A 14129-nucleotide genomic window follows, 5' to 3' on the forward strand; every position below is an offset into this window, starting at 1 on the left:
TTTTTTTTTTCCATCAGTCTACTGACTGGTTTGATGCGGCCCGTCACAAATTCCTTTACTGTGCTAACCTCTTCATCTCAGAGTAGCACTTGCAACCTACGTCCTCAATTATTTGCTTCACGTATTCCAATCTCTGTCTTCCTCTACAGTTTTTGCCCTCTACAGCTCCCTCTAGTACCATGGAAGTCATTCCCTCATGTCTTAGCAGATGTCCTATCATACTGTCCTCCTTATCAGTGTTTTCCACATATTCCTTTCCTCTCCGATTCTGCGTAGAACCTCCTCATTCCTTACCTTATCAGTCCACCTAATTTTCAACATTCGTCTATAGCACCACATCTCGAATGCTTCGATTCTCTTCTGTTCCGGTTTTCCCACAGTCCATGTTTCACTACCATACAATGCTGTACTCCAGACGTACATCCTCAGAAATTTCTTCCTGAAATTAAGGCCGGTATTTGATATTAGTAGACTTCTCTTGGCCAGAAATGACTTTTTTGCCATAGTCTGCTTTTGATGTCCTCCTTGCTCCGTCCGTCATTGGTTATTTTACTGCCTAGGTAGCAGAATTCCTTAACTTCATTGACTTCGTGACCATCAATCCTGATGTTAAGTTTCTCGCTGTTCTCATTTCTACTACTTCTCATTACCTTTGTCTTTCTCCGATTTACTCTCAAACCATACTGTGTACTCATTAGACTGTTCATCCCGTTCAGCAGATCATTTAATTCTTCTTCACTTTCACTCAGCGAATCGTATCATTGATATCCTTTCACCTTGTATTTTAATTCCGCTCCTGAACCTTTCCTTTATTTCCATCATTGCTTCCTCGATGTACAGATTGAAGAGTAGGGGCAAAAGGCTACAGTCTTGTCTTACACCCTTCTTAATACGAGCACTTCGTTCTTGATCGTCCACTCTTATTAATGGTAGAGACCATTTATTCAATCATACACTGTCGCTGAGACTGTGTCTAATACGAGCATGCACTCACAGTTACAGTATGTGTGGAAAATGGTTTCCATGACCCGCAACGCACCTGCATGTACGCGCTGTAGCATGTTCTGCCTCATACATTCACATCGCCAGGCAGCATCCAAACAAAGGTAGCATGTGTACGCTGCTCCAGTATCTCCACATCTGAAGCAAAACATGGTTCAAATGGCTCTGAGCACTATGGGACTTAACAGCTGGGGTCATCAGTCCCCTAGAACTTAGAACTACTTAAACCTAACTAACCTAAGGACATCACACACATCCATGCCCGAGACAGGATTCGAACCTGCGACCGTAGCAGTCGCGCGGTTCCGGACTGAGCGCCTAGAACCGCTAGACCACCGCGGCCGGCCATCTGAGGCATACACGATACTTTTGAGATAGCCACATAACCTGAAATCACACGGGTTGAGATCCGGTTAACGAGCAGGCCGGGCAACTGGACCACTCGCTCGATCCATAGACCAGGGAAGACTCGACTGAGATTTATCCGGACATCAAAGGCGAAGTGGCCTGGAGCACCATCATGTACCAGCCACATAACCCTTCGAATCATCAATGGCACTTCTTCCAGCAGTGGAGGCAGTCCCCGCAAGAAACGGAAATAATTTCGGAGTGTTTGGCGTGATGGAAGGAATATTGGACCCAAAATATGGTCATCAATAAACCCGGCCCACACATTCCGGCTGCACCGATGCTCATGATTCGCTATCACCATAGTATGGGAGCTCTACGTACTATCCCACAGATGACTTATGAAAGTTGAAGATACAACTTTGCTTAAAGGTGACGTCATCTGTAAATAGGATGGGTGGCACAAATCCCTGAATCGTGATTGCCTCGTGAAAAAACCAGTGACAAAACAGCTCCCGATGTGGAAAGTCTGTCGCTAGTAAAGGCCGCACATGCTCTACGTGATAAGGGTTGTTTTGGTTGGCAGGAGAGCCAACACCGGGTTACAAGAGGAGACCGAAAGGCACGCGTTTTAGCTCACGCAGGCTGGCGTGAGGTCTCGAACAGGACAAGGAAATTAGAATTTAGAAAAACGGACGTAGCTGGCGGAATACTTAACTTTAATCAGTTAATGAAGAACGTCGGTCTTGACGGTACACGATTCACAATATCAATAGTAACTGATAATGGCGCCTTGCTAGGTCGTAGCAAATGACGTAGCTGAAGGCTATGCTAAACTATCGTCTCGGCAAATGAGAGCGTATTTTGTCAGTGAACCATCGCTAGCAAAGTCGGTTGTACAACTGGGGCCAGTGCTAGGAAGTCTCTCTAGACCTGCCGTGTGGCGGCGCTCGGTCTGCAATCACTGATAGTGGCGACACGCGGGTCCGACGTATACTAACGGACCGCGGCCGATTTAAGGGCTACCACCTAGCAAGTGTGGTGTCTGGCGGTGACACCACAAGGGTAGTAACAATTGTCATGGAGAACGTTCTACACCGTCGTCTGGCTTATTCTGTATAGGCAGGTCAACTGTCTGGTGCTGACACGGCGCTCGCTTTCCACAGTGTTAATCACATTTTACTCCAAGTCTGGTGTCCGAACATTTCGGGTACGTCCTTCATGATTTCCTGCTTCCAGAAACTACCCTGTCTCAGAAAAACGGCGGAACATTGTTGTAAACATTGAATGTTGAGGTTGTTATCGGCAGGGATGGGTCTCCTGATAAAACCTCAGTGCCCGCCGCCAGTTACCATTTGCCTCACCGTAAGTAAACACTATGTCGGCAAGCTCTCAATCTGAATACGGAACCATTGTGTACAACGCTGTATCACGTCCACTACAAGGTGAGTCAGCAAGAGAGATGCATCGGACACAACTTTACCAATTACTACGGCAGGAGAGGGCTCTAGGGCATGACGTATGAGGAACAGTACCACCCTCTAGGAGGAAACCATGCATACTGTAACTGCGGCTGCGTGGTACAGCGCGTATTAGACCGCACCTTCTGTAACAGAGTATGATTGAATAAATGGTCTCTAGCACAGAAACCATGCATTCCCGGACACAGGTTCATCAGACCTTTTCTGTTCCGTATCCTCTCATCGATCAAACCCTACGTACACCGTGAAAAAATCACGCTGCATAATATAATTAAAAATATAATACGTATAATTGGTAGGCGTTTGGACGTCAGAGCAATGTTTAGACGTTTCTGTAGCACGGATAGAGCTACGTCGTCAAAAACTTTCAACGTGGTATTGGTCACTTCAAGATACAGTATTGCACTCCGAGCCACAGAAATGCTCAAACTTAGCTGAATGCCTCACAGAATGAAATTCCCAGTGAGACTGCGACTAAGAAGCACCACACAGTCAATCTCAAGAACGTGTCGAAATTTTCAAAGCAATCTTTAAATGAAGCAGAAATAATTGCTTGGAACAAAATACAATTGTCGGGGAGTATAATAGAGCGACACATTGTTTGATACGATTAACGTAGGAGAATTAATAAGACACACAACTTTGGAAAACGTTGGAACAATAGTATGGCGTCGACACCATTACGAAAACTAAAGTGCACTGTCCTACCGCAAAGTTTACCCAACTTCCGCAAGCAACGATAGATTTCGTTCACATGGAAGTAAACAACGTGCCTTTATATTTTTGCGAAAATCAGAGGTTATTAGGAAGACATGCCTGATAGTTTCGTGGATTCGTGTCTGTAGACGAGGAAAATTTTCAGATTTCTGCTTGCAAGAATAAGAGAAAGAGATGGCAACGTAGGTGAAGGTTAAAGTGAGTTCTGTTGACGCGAAATAAAGTGTAAACATTGGTGATGTTAGTCATGTGACTAAGGCGGGCTACTACACCGCCCCAAAATGTTAAATAAAAAAGTTGGCAGTTTTGCAACTGTGTCGAGCTGGTGCCGAACTATCACAGAAGCATTTCAATGCACGTCTGTCTTCCTGTTGCCCTGATACCGTTCCCATCCTCCCAGTTATGCAGGGTGAAACACAATTCCACAGACAAATTTCCAGAGAATGTACAGGGATAGCTACTATTTTGGCTTGAGGGACCCACGGTCTGTGGCGAATCGTTACAGAATCATTGTGTAATTATCTCTTATTCGATTTGTTACAGTTGTCACCTTTCTGTGTGAATACCTTCACAACAGTGAAAACACCTGAAAAAACAAACACCATAAATCACTGAGTAACATAATAATCTTCACAGAAACACAACACTGCTGTGACATTCGTTCCTTTTAATGTGTTTCAGGGCGGTGATGACCTCGATGTTGAGCGCCCATAAACCTCAACACACACACACAACACTGCTGTGGTGTGGTTACCTTCCCTGCGCTAACAGCACAGCACGACGTGTCGTTGTGCCGCTATTCCACTGCATTCAGTGAACCCATACACGAGGTGCGTAACAGTCAACTGTTCATCTGCAATTCTATCCACAGTACTACTGTGTAACATTGATAACGCATAAATAACACTGCCGGAAAACAAAAGCTGAGACAGAACCGAGCAGTTTTTCTTTTTTTTTTTTTTTTTTTTTTTTTTGTGGTCATCAGTCTACTGACTGGTTTGATGCGGCCCGCCACGAATCACGAATTCCTTTCCTGTGCTAACCTCTTCATCTCAGAGTAGCACTTGCAACCTACGTCCTCAATTATTTGCTTCACGTATTCCAATCTCTGTCTTCCTCTACAGTTTTTGCCCTCTACAGCTTCCTCTAGTACCATGGAAGTCATTCCCTCATGTCTTAGCAGATGTCCTATCATCCTGTCCCTTCTCCTTATCAGTGATTTCCACATATTCCTTTCCTCTCCGATTCTGCGTAGAACCTCCTCATTCCTTACCTTATCAGGCCACCTAATTTTCAACATTCGTCTATAGCACCACATCTCAAATGCTTCGATTCTCTTCTGTTCCGGTTTTCCCACAGTCCATGTTTCACTACCATACAATGCTGTACTCCAGACGTACATCCTCAGAAATTTCTTCCTCAAATTAAGGCCGGTATTTGATATTAGTAGCCTTCTCATGGCCAGAAGTGCCTTTTTTGCCATAGTGAGTCTGCTTTTGATGTCCTCCTTGCTCCATCCGTCATTGGTTATTTTACTGCCTAGGTAGCAGAATTCCTTAACTTCATTGACTTCGTGACCATCAATCCTGATGTTAAGTTTCTCGCTGTTCTCATTTCTACTACTTCTCATTACCTTCGTCTTTCTCCGATTTACTCTCAAACCACACTGTGTACTCATTAGACTGTTCATTCCGTTCAGCAGATCATTTAATTCTTCTTCACTTTCACTCAGGATAGCAATGTCATCAGCGAATCGTATCATTGATTTCTTTTCACCTTGTATTTTAATTCCACTCCTGAACCTTTCTTTTATTTCCATCATTGCTTCCTCGATGTACAGATAGGGGCGAAAGGCTACAGCCTTGTCTTACACCCTTCTTAATACGAGCACTTCGTTCTTGATCGTCCACTCTTATTATTCCCTCTTGGTTGTTGTACATATTGTATATCACCCGTCTCTCCCTATAGCTTAGCCCTACTTTTTTCAGAATCTCGAACAGCTTGCACCATTTTATATTGTCGAACGCTTTTTCCAGGTCGACAAATCCTATGAAAGTGTCTTGATTTTTCTTTAGCCTTGCTTCCATTATTAGTCATAACGTCAGAATTGCCTCTCTCGTCCCTTTACTTTTCCTAAAGCCAAACTGATCGTCACCTAACGCACTCTCAATTTTCTTTTCCATTCTTCTGTATATTATTCTTGTAAGCAGCTTCGATGCATGAGCTGTTAAGCTGATTGTGCGATAATTCTCGCACTTGTCAGCTCTTGCCGTCTTCGGAATTGTGTGGATGATGCTTTTCCGAAAGTCAGATGGTATATCGCCAGACTCATATATTCTACACACCAACGTGAATAGTCGTTTTGTTGCCACTTCCCCCAATGATTTTAGAAATTCTGATGGAATGTTACCTATCCCTTCTGCCTTATTTGACTGTAAGTCCTCCAAAGCTCTTTTAAATTCCGATTCTAACCGAGCAGTACTTAAGGCAAACCGGAGGGCAACGAGTTGAAAACGGCATCACTGTTGTTAGCAGCAGCTACCGTAAGCCAGTGGAAACAGACACAAAAAGCATACCGTCAACATCTGCACCGTTCTGCACTTTTCCAGTACGACAGAAATACAAAGCTAATTGGTATGACTGTAGTAACTCTGCAACGAACCGCTGGAGACCGTGGGTCCCTTATACCAAAACATTCAGAATTTATCCTTGAAAAACCACAGAATGTTTGTCGGTGGAATTCGCGTACGTCCTATATATGGGGAGGTCATCCCAGCGATCTTTCGCCAGAGGGGAACTATCACTAGCGGCTCTAAGAAATCATCCACCCACAGGATGTGTGTTTGCCAGTCACGTACATATAAAAACACACAACAGCTGCCCGAAGCTCTTGCACACAACTTGAAGCTTTCAGTGCCGCCTAAGTACTTTCCAATCAGTTGTTACTAGTTCCCATGGAAAGACGATCAACTTTTCATTCGTACATTTTCTGTTCCTGGAAATAGTGCCAAACACCTAAAATTGTTATTTGTGTTTCATTAAGTTGCATTCTCATGCTCATACTGACCCCCCAATCTCCTCCACTCACCACTCCTGTAGTACGTGGCTGTAATAGTCTAAAAATTAACTTGTCCTGCTCTGTCCCGCATGTTGTATTTTATTTTGTTTATGACTGATTATATATGAAAAAACAATCCCTTCTAACGTGAGGACGCTGCAGCCAATTACTCCTACCTTTTTCAGGTGTACCTGCAGTTTCCATATACTGTGTAGTTCTCCTTATTTGGATGCAACTAGTCCATCAGTGTATCAGTTATGTCCTCATTATCTACTGACAGGTCTAGCTACATATTTCAAATCATTAGTCCGCTCTTTAATACATTCCCTTATGGTCTTCCCAGGTTACCTGTTATAGCGAGAAGTACGGCTAAATGTTTTATTCAAATCATTTTGTTAGTCTTTTGAACAATAATTAGCCAGAAACCTTTTGAAAATCTCAAATTTCTCATATCTTTCAATGATGTCTGGTCCCCATTGATCGCTACCCCTTTCAGCAGAGCACAAGCTTGTCTACTCTTATCCTACAGTGGATCTGCTAATCAACCCTTTAAAGAAAGCCACATCAAGCGAATTACCTTTCGGATCAAATTCCAGGGCGTTAAAATTAATTTCCCTGAAAGCAGTTTTTATGGCCTCAAAGGGAATATTTACACCCACACTCTTTCCTATTACCTGACCAAACTAGTGCTCATTGCCGCAGTGACCTCTCTTAGCTCTTGTAAATTGGTTTTCACTTCTTACTACACTTTTGCGTCGCAGCCACATTACTGGATTACAACACAAGGCGTACCTCGTGGTCCAGAACATCTGTATTGACAAGTATCCTGACAAAGTGGCAAGCTACGAAAGTGTGGAAATGTAACATAGCTCTCAGCTCTCCCAATTACAGGCGTCAAAGCCGGGGGACAGGATGGCCAAGGTACAGACCCTCTGTACCCAATCGATTTCAAAACAATTCAAGAAGATATGCTGTAGTACTTTGTGCACTATGGGATGGACAGTAATCATTTTGGTACCAGAGGTTCCTCCTATTCTTCATTTACCATTGTAGGGCGTCTATCACATTGTATGGACCTAAATATATAACTTCCTTAAAAAATGAATAAGACCCAAATTAACACAGTGTAATCTGACTAATCTCAGTGACGGTTCCACAAACACCCGTACATACAAAGTGCAACGTAACCACAAAAAATAGAGTAAATTAGACTGCCAGTGATTGTTTGTTGCAGGATTCTAGTACTATTCGTTTACGAGATACATTTTGAAAAGTTTCCGCATCGATACTTGTACAGTATCTGTGGTAACACACACTAAAGAACAACACAAGTGCATACACTAGTTACGTGGATTCTGACCAATAACGAGACAACTGACTATCGCAGGTTGTGTTCAAAATGAATGTCGTTGCATATCATCGGGTGCAATTGTTGTGCCCTTGTATACAGCGTCCTTCAGCTCTCCCAACTACAGGCGTCAAAGCCGGGGGACGGGATGGCCAAGGTACAGACCCTCTGTACCCAATCGGACGATTTCAAAACAATTCAAGAAGATATGCTGTAGTACTTTGTGCACTATGAGATGTTGGTACCAGAGGTTCCTCCTATTCTGCAGAAGAACGTCTTCTAGCATCCGTGGAAGATGATCTGTTAGGAGTCTGCGATTCTTGTGCGCGTTCAGTGTTCGGTCTATGGAAAACTGGCCCACGCGCTGGTGTTCACTATCCCACACTACACGTTAACCTCCATGGACGCTGGCGTTCCATCTGACGAAGCCAACAGAGCCTGTCAATAGACCAACCGTACATGTTTCGGCGGTGTACCTGGAGATGACTGGTAAATGTGGTTTTCATCACTAAAAAAGGTTAATGATACGTCTGGTATGCCCATGTACAGAAGTTAACGCGATTCTCGTAATTGTTTCCATATAGATCTCGATGGAGAGAGATGTGATAGGTATGGAACCTATGTCGATGGAGAATGCGTAGGGCACTTGCCGGACTCGTGACATTTCCTTGTATGAAGGCGCGGGAGCTATGGGTGCGGATCAACTGCAGCAGCAGCAAGAAGAATGATTTCCCCCTCTTCTGTCGTCACTTGTTTCCTTCTTTCACGTTGTCTAGGTTACACTATAACACATTCGCGTAATTGGTTGAAGGGGTTGATAAATAATAGCCGAGATGCTTGACGTCTGTTTGGCTATCTTGCCGTATACACCGTACAGAAACGAACTGCATTATTCCTACACTCTCCATACAACACGAGCATGTCGGCGTTTTCTGCATTGGTTCAAATGGTTCAAATGGCTCTGAGCACTATGGGACTCAACTGCTGAGGTCATTAGTCCCCTAGAACTTAGAACTAGTTAAACCTAACTAACCTAAGGACATCACAAACATCCATGCCCGAGGCAGGATTCGAACCTGCGACCGTAGCGGTCTTGCGGTTCCAGACTGCAGCGCCTTTAACCGCACGGCCACTTCGGCCGGCTTCTGCATTGGTAAATCCCATCTTCCACTCACGACCTACTGCTTGGAAGGTCACACACTAACTGACTAGCAAGTTCACTGAAGGAACACACGAGCACGCTGTAAACAAACATAACAACAAGCAATTACGCAGGTTGAAGGCAGAAACAATTTCGGTGTGGAAACTTTGCACGACACAATATCTGGTAAATGACTATCACTAGACTCCTGCAACAAACACCACTGACATTCTGATTTACCCTACTTTTAGTCTGTTACTGTCAATAGACATTGTTCCATTTAAAATGTGCATCTATACACAAAAAATATAGTTTCAAATCTGTTGATTGGCTAACAATTCGAGGCCCCGACCATCAATCCATTCTGCGAAAATTGTACATTCATACATTCATAACACCATTTCAGTAATAACTGCGGTGCAAATTTTAGGTGATTCAACCTATACATTACATATACTGATGAGCCGAAACATTATGACCACTGAGTAACGTGAGGTTGTGTGCTGTCTGGTGGAGCTGTGAGCACGTGACGCAATAAGATAAATACAAGTATATGGGCGGAGTATAGACGAATAAGGAATCATTCGCTGACTTAAGCGACTTTGAAAAAAAGCCAAATTGTTGGGGTCCAGAGTCTGGGAGCGAACATCTCGGAACGGTGAAGCTGGTCGGCTGTTCGCGTGCTACTGTCGTGAGCGTCTGTGGAAAGTGGTTGAAGAGTGCTGAAACCACGGGTAGGCGACAAGGAGCTGGATGTCGGTACCTCATCACACAACATAGGGATCGGAGGCCTGCCCGCTCTCTAAAGCAGGATAGGCGGCGATCTGTGGCAGATCTGATGAAACAATACAGTGCTGGCGCAGGAACAAGTGTTTTGGAGCACACCGTCCAGCGTACATGTTGGGCATGGTGTTCCGCAGAACAGGGCCCTGACGTGTTTCCATGTTTACCCAGCAACATCGTCAGTAATGAATACAGGGGTCTTCGAGATTGGACCGCGGATCAATGGAATCGTGTCGTCTGGTCGGACGAATCCCTTTTATTGTTAAATCAGGACGATAGTCGTGACAGATATGCCGTCAACCAGGCTAAGGGCTGCTCTAGCAAGCAGCGCGCCACGACGCAGTACTGTGTTGTATGGGACATTCGTCTGGGCTGCCATGGGACATGAATATTATTAGGGACCGCCTGTAACCCCTTATGCTCGATGTTTTCCTCAACAGCGATGGCATCTTCCAGTAGGATAACCGTGTCAGAAGGCCGGAAACTTGCTGCAATGGATTTAGGAGTAAGATAGTGAACTCACGTCGATGTCTTGTCCATCAGATTCGGCTTCTCCGAATACGATGAAACCCAAATGGGACGCTGCCGTCCGCCAGCCACGCGCCCACAAACCAGGCGCGCGTAAATTACGGGATGTGTGACCTGCGTGCTGGCATCCGCTGCCACAAACCTCTGGTAACCTACCGAGTGCTTCCCGTAACCACGGCACGCAGAATCACTGCTAAATTGCGTTCCAGAAGTGCATCAACACCCTTTTATGTAGGTGGCCGTAATGTTGTTTCTCATCATTGTGTATATACAAAGCGTGAAGAAAAATTCTCGCACTCGGCCTTCGCAGTGTGATTCCTCATATACAGTACAAACATGTCTCCCACAGAATTTGGTCCTTTGCGTATTTCCGGCAGTAAGTGGATGTTAAAGACTGGCTATCTGTCAACACTGTATTTACATGTACAGTAACTACAGCATTTTTAGGAGGTGCGATTCTAGGTTCACTGTGTGTTAACGTACCTCTGCAATGCCTCGTCGACGTTATTATCGTCGTCGCCTTCCGCGGTATGTTCCTGTGTATAGGTCATTGAAAGCTATCAACATTGACCTTACTGGGCAATTTAATAAGCATCAGCTTATTGGTGGTCCCAGTGTTTTTCGTGGACTTAAAATGCAGTTCACGTGTGACGTATCAGTAGTGTTTGGAGGCAGTACATGGTTGACCTTAGCTGTTGTATGGGGCAGTCATGCACACTATGGTGGCCTTGAAACTTTTCCTGATGCAAACATTTTGGCTTGAAATACTTGAAGTATAACAGAGAGTACCGGACTACTACAGAAGATTCCTTATGGTACCTAGGTTCCAAATAAGCCGTTTTCCATCTCAACTAGAAGAAAGAAGTTCCTTAATTCTGACGAGTATTTGTTTATTTGGGCCAAAGTAAGCAATAACAATTGTAAGATAAAGATTGTAGGAGACTGTGTGTTGTATTATAGGCAATAAGTGATCTTTAATGTATACAGTGTTTTACTTATATGACCTTGAACCCCAAAAATACTACACATGATCTTGGCAAATGCCGAGAAGCGATTCTTCTTCGTGTTGTAGCTCTCATGGGGCACTCTGGGATGCACACAGTGTCTCTGGGTGCCTCTGGGAGTCGCTGTGACCTTGAACACAGTGTTGGAAACGTGCTTTTTTGCTTCTTTATTGGTCGCGCCCATAAGGCGGATCGCGTGTTGGCGGCTAAGTTCCACGCGGCACGGTGCGCTATTCTGGGTCGAGACGTATTTTCTTATTTGCGAATTTCCTTCTACCATATAATACTGTATTATATACTGTTTCTTAAACCACACATACCCGACATTTACATGATACAGTGCTTTGATGCGGTGAACGTAACAAAGACGTGGTCAGACAAGTCATAAAAAGACAGCTGAAACAAATGGCTAGTCGTAGGACAGAAAAACTACAAATACAACAGCCATTTCAAGATTTTAAAGATGACTGCACAGTTAAATAACTCAGCATCTACTAGTAATTTATATCACATGCAGTACATCCGCTCAGACGTAATACATTAGCAACCAGTGATAATAATAATCTTCATATTAATAACCTCACGACGTTTAAAAAGGAAAACGTTGTCCTCAGAGTAGATGCTCACAGCGACCTCCCAGCATGTCCAAACTTTGCGCGACCCGCTGGATCATACAGCTCGCGACTCTTCGCAACGTGGGTGCATCTACATACACAAGAGTAGCATGAAGATGCGCTATCAGTTCTTCCACATATTGTGTCGGAGGTGTAGAACACACGTACTCCTTCAAGGGTTCCCAGAGGAAGCAATCCAAGGGTCAGGTGAAAGCGGAGGCATTCAACTGGACTTTCCCGCAGGAGCCATTTTCCTGAAAATGTTCCGTCTAAATATTGCCGCACATTAATTCCAAAGTGTGGAAGTGCACAATCACTTTGAAAGAGTAAATCTCTGCCGAACATGAAGTGGAACATCTTCTAGTGCGTCAAGAAAATACACTCCTGGAAATGGAAAAAAGAACACATTGACACCGGTGTGTCAGACCCACCATACTTGCTCCGGACACTGCGAGAGGGCAGTACAAGCAATGATCACACGCACGGCACAGCGGACGCACCAGGAACCGCGGTGTTGGCCGTCGAATGGCGCAAGCTGCGCAGCATTTGTGTACCGCCGCCGTCAGTGTCAGCCAGTTTGCCGTGGCATACGGAGCTCCATCGCAGTCTTTAACCCTGGTAGCATGCCGCGACAGCGTGGACGTGAACCGTATGTGCAGTTGACGGACTTTGAGCGAGGGCGTATAGTGGGCATGCGGGAGGCCGGGTGGACGTACCGCCGAATTGCTCAACACGTGGGGCGTGAGGTCTCCACAGTACATCAATGTTGTCGCCAGTGGTCGGCGGAAGGTGCACGTGCCCGTCGACCTGGGACCGGACCGCAGCGACGCACGGATGCACGCCAAGACCGTGGATCCTACGCAGTGCCGTAGGGGACCGCACCGCCACTTCCCAGCAAATTAGGGACACTGTTGCTCCTGGGGTATCGGCGAGGACCATTCGCAACCGTCTCCATGAAGCTGGGCTACGGTCCCGCACACCGTTAGGCCGTCTTCCGCTCACGCCCCAACATCGTGCAGCCCGCCTCCAGTGGTGTCGCGACAGGCGTGAATGGAGGGACGAATGGAGACGTGTCATCTTCAGCGATGAGAGTTGCTTCTGCCTTGGTGCCAATGATGGTCGTATGCGTGTTTGGCGCCGTGCAGGTGAGCGCCACAATCAGGACTGCATACGACCGAGGCACACAGGGCCAACACCCGGCATCATGGTGTGGGGAGCGATCTCCTACACTGGCCGTACACCACTGGTGATCGTCGAGGGGACACTGAATAGTGCACGGTACATCCAAACCGTCATCGAACCCATCGTTCTACCATTCCTAGACCGGCAAGGGAACTTGCTGTTCCAACAGGACAATGCACGTCCGCATGTATCCCGTGCCACCCAACGTGCTCTAGAAGGTGTAAGTCAACTACCCTGGCCAGCAAGATCTCCGGATCTGTCCCCCATTGAGCATGTTTGGGACTGGATGAAGCGTCGTCGCACGCGGTCTGCACGTCCAGCACGAACGCTGGTCCATCTGAGGCGCCAGGTGGAAATGGCATGGCAAGCCGTTCCACAGGACTACATCCAGCATCTCTACGATCGTCTCCATGGGAGAATAGCAGCCTGCATTGCTGCGAAAGGTGGATATACACTGTACTAGTGCCGACATTGTGCATGCTCTGTTGCCTGTGTCTATGTGCCTGTGGTTCTGTCAGTGTGATCATGTGATGTATCTGACCCCAGGAATGTGTCAATAAAGTTTCCCCTTCCTGGGACAATGAATTCACGGTGTTCTTATTTCAATTTCCAGGAGTGTAGTTTGAGACGAATGCATAATACCTTCGACAGTCAACCGCTTACTCGATCATTAGGGACCTAAACTCCTGATGCCCGATTGCGGCCCAGACGCTGTTGCCAAAGCCATCTTGATATACGGTCGCAGGTGAACTGTGGGCTAACGTCACACCCATGGTGGGCATTGTGCACATTGAAGACACCCTCACCAGTGGACACTGCTTCATTCGGCCATATTACACTACTGGTCATTAAAATTGCTACACCAAGAAGAAATGCAGATGATAAATGGGTATTCATTGGAAAAATATATTATACTAGAACTG

The sequence above is a fragment of the Schistocerca cancellata genome, chromosome 8 (assembly GCF_023864275.1).
Source record: "Schistocerca cancellata isolate TAMUIC-IGC-003103 chromosome 8, iqSchCanc2.1, whole genome shotgun sequence".
Taxonomy (NCBI): Eukaryota; Metazoa; Arthropoda; class Insecta; order Orthoptera; family Acrididae; genus Schistocerca; species Schistocerca cancellata.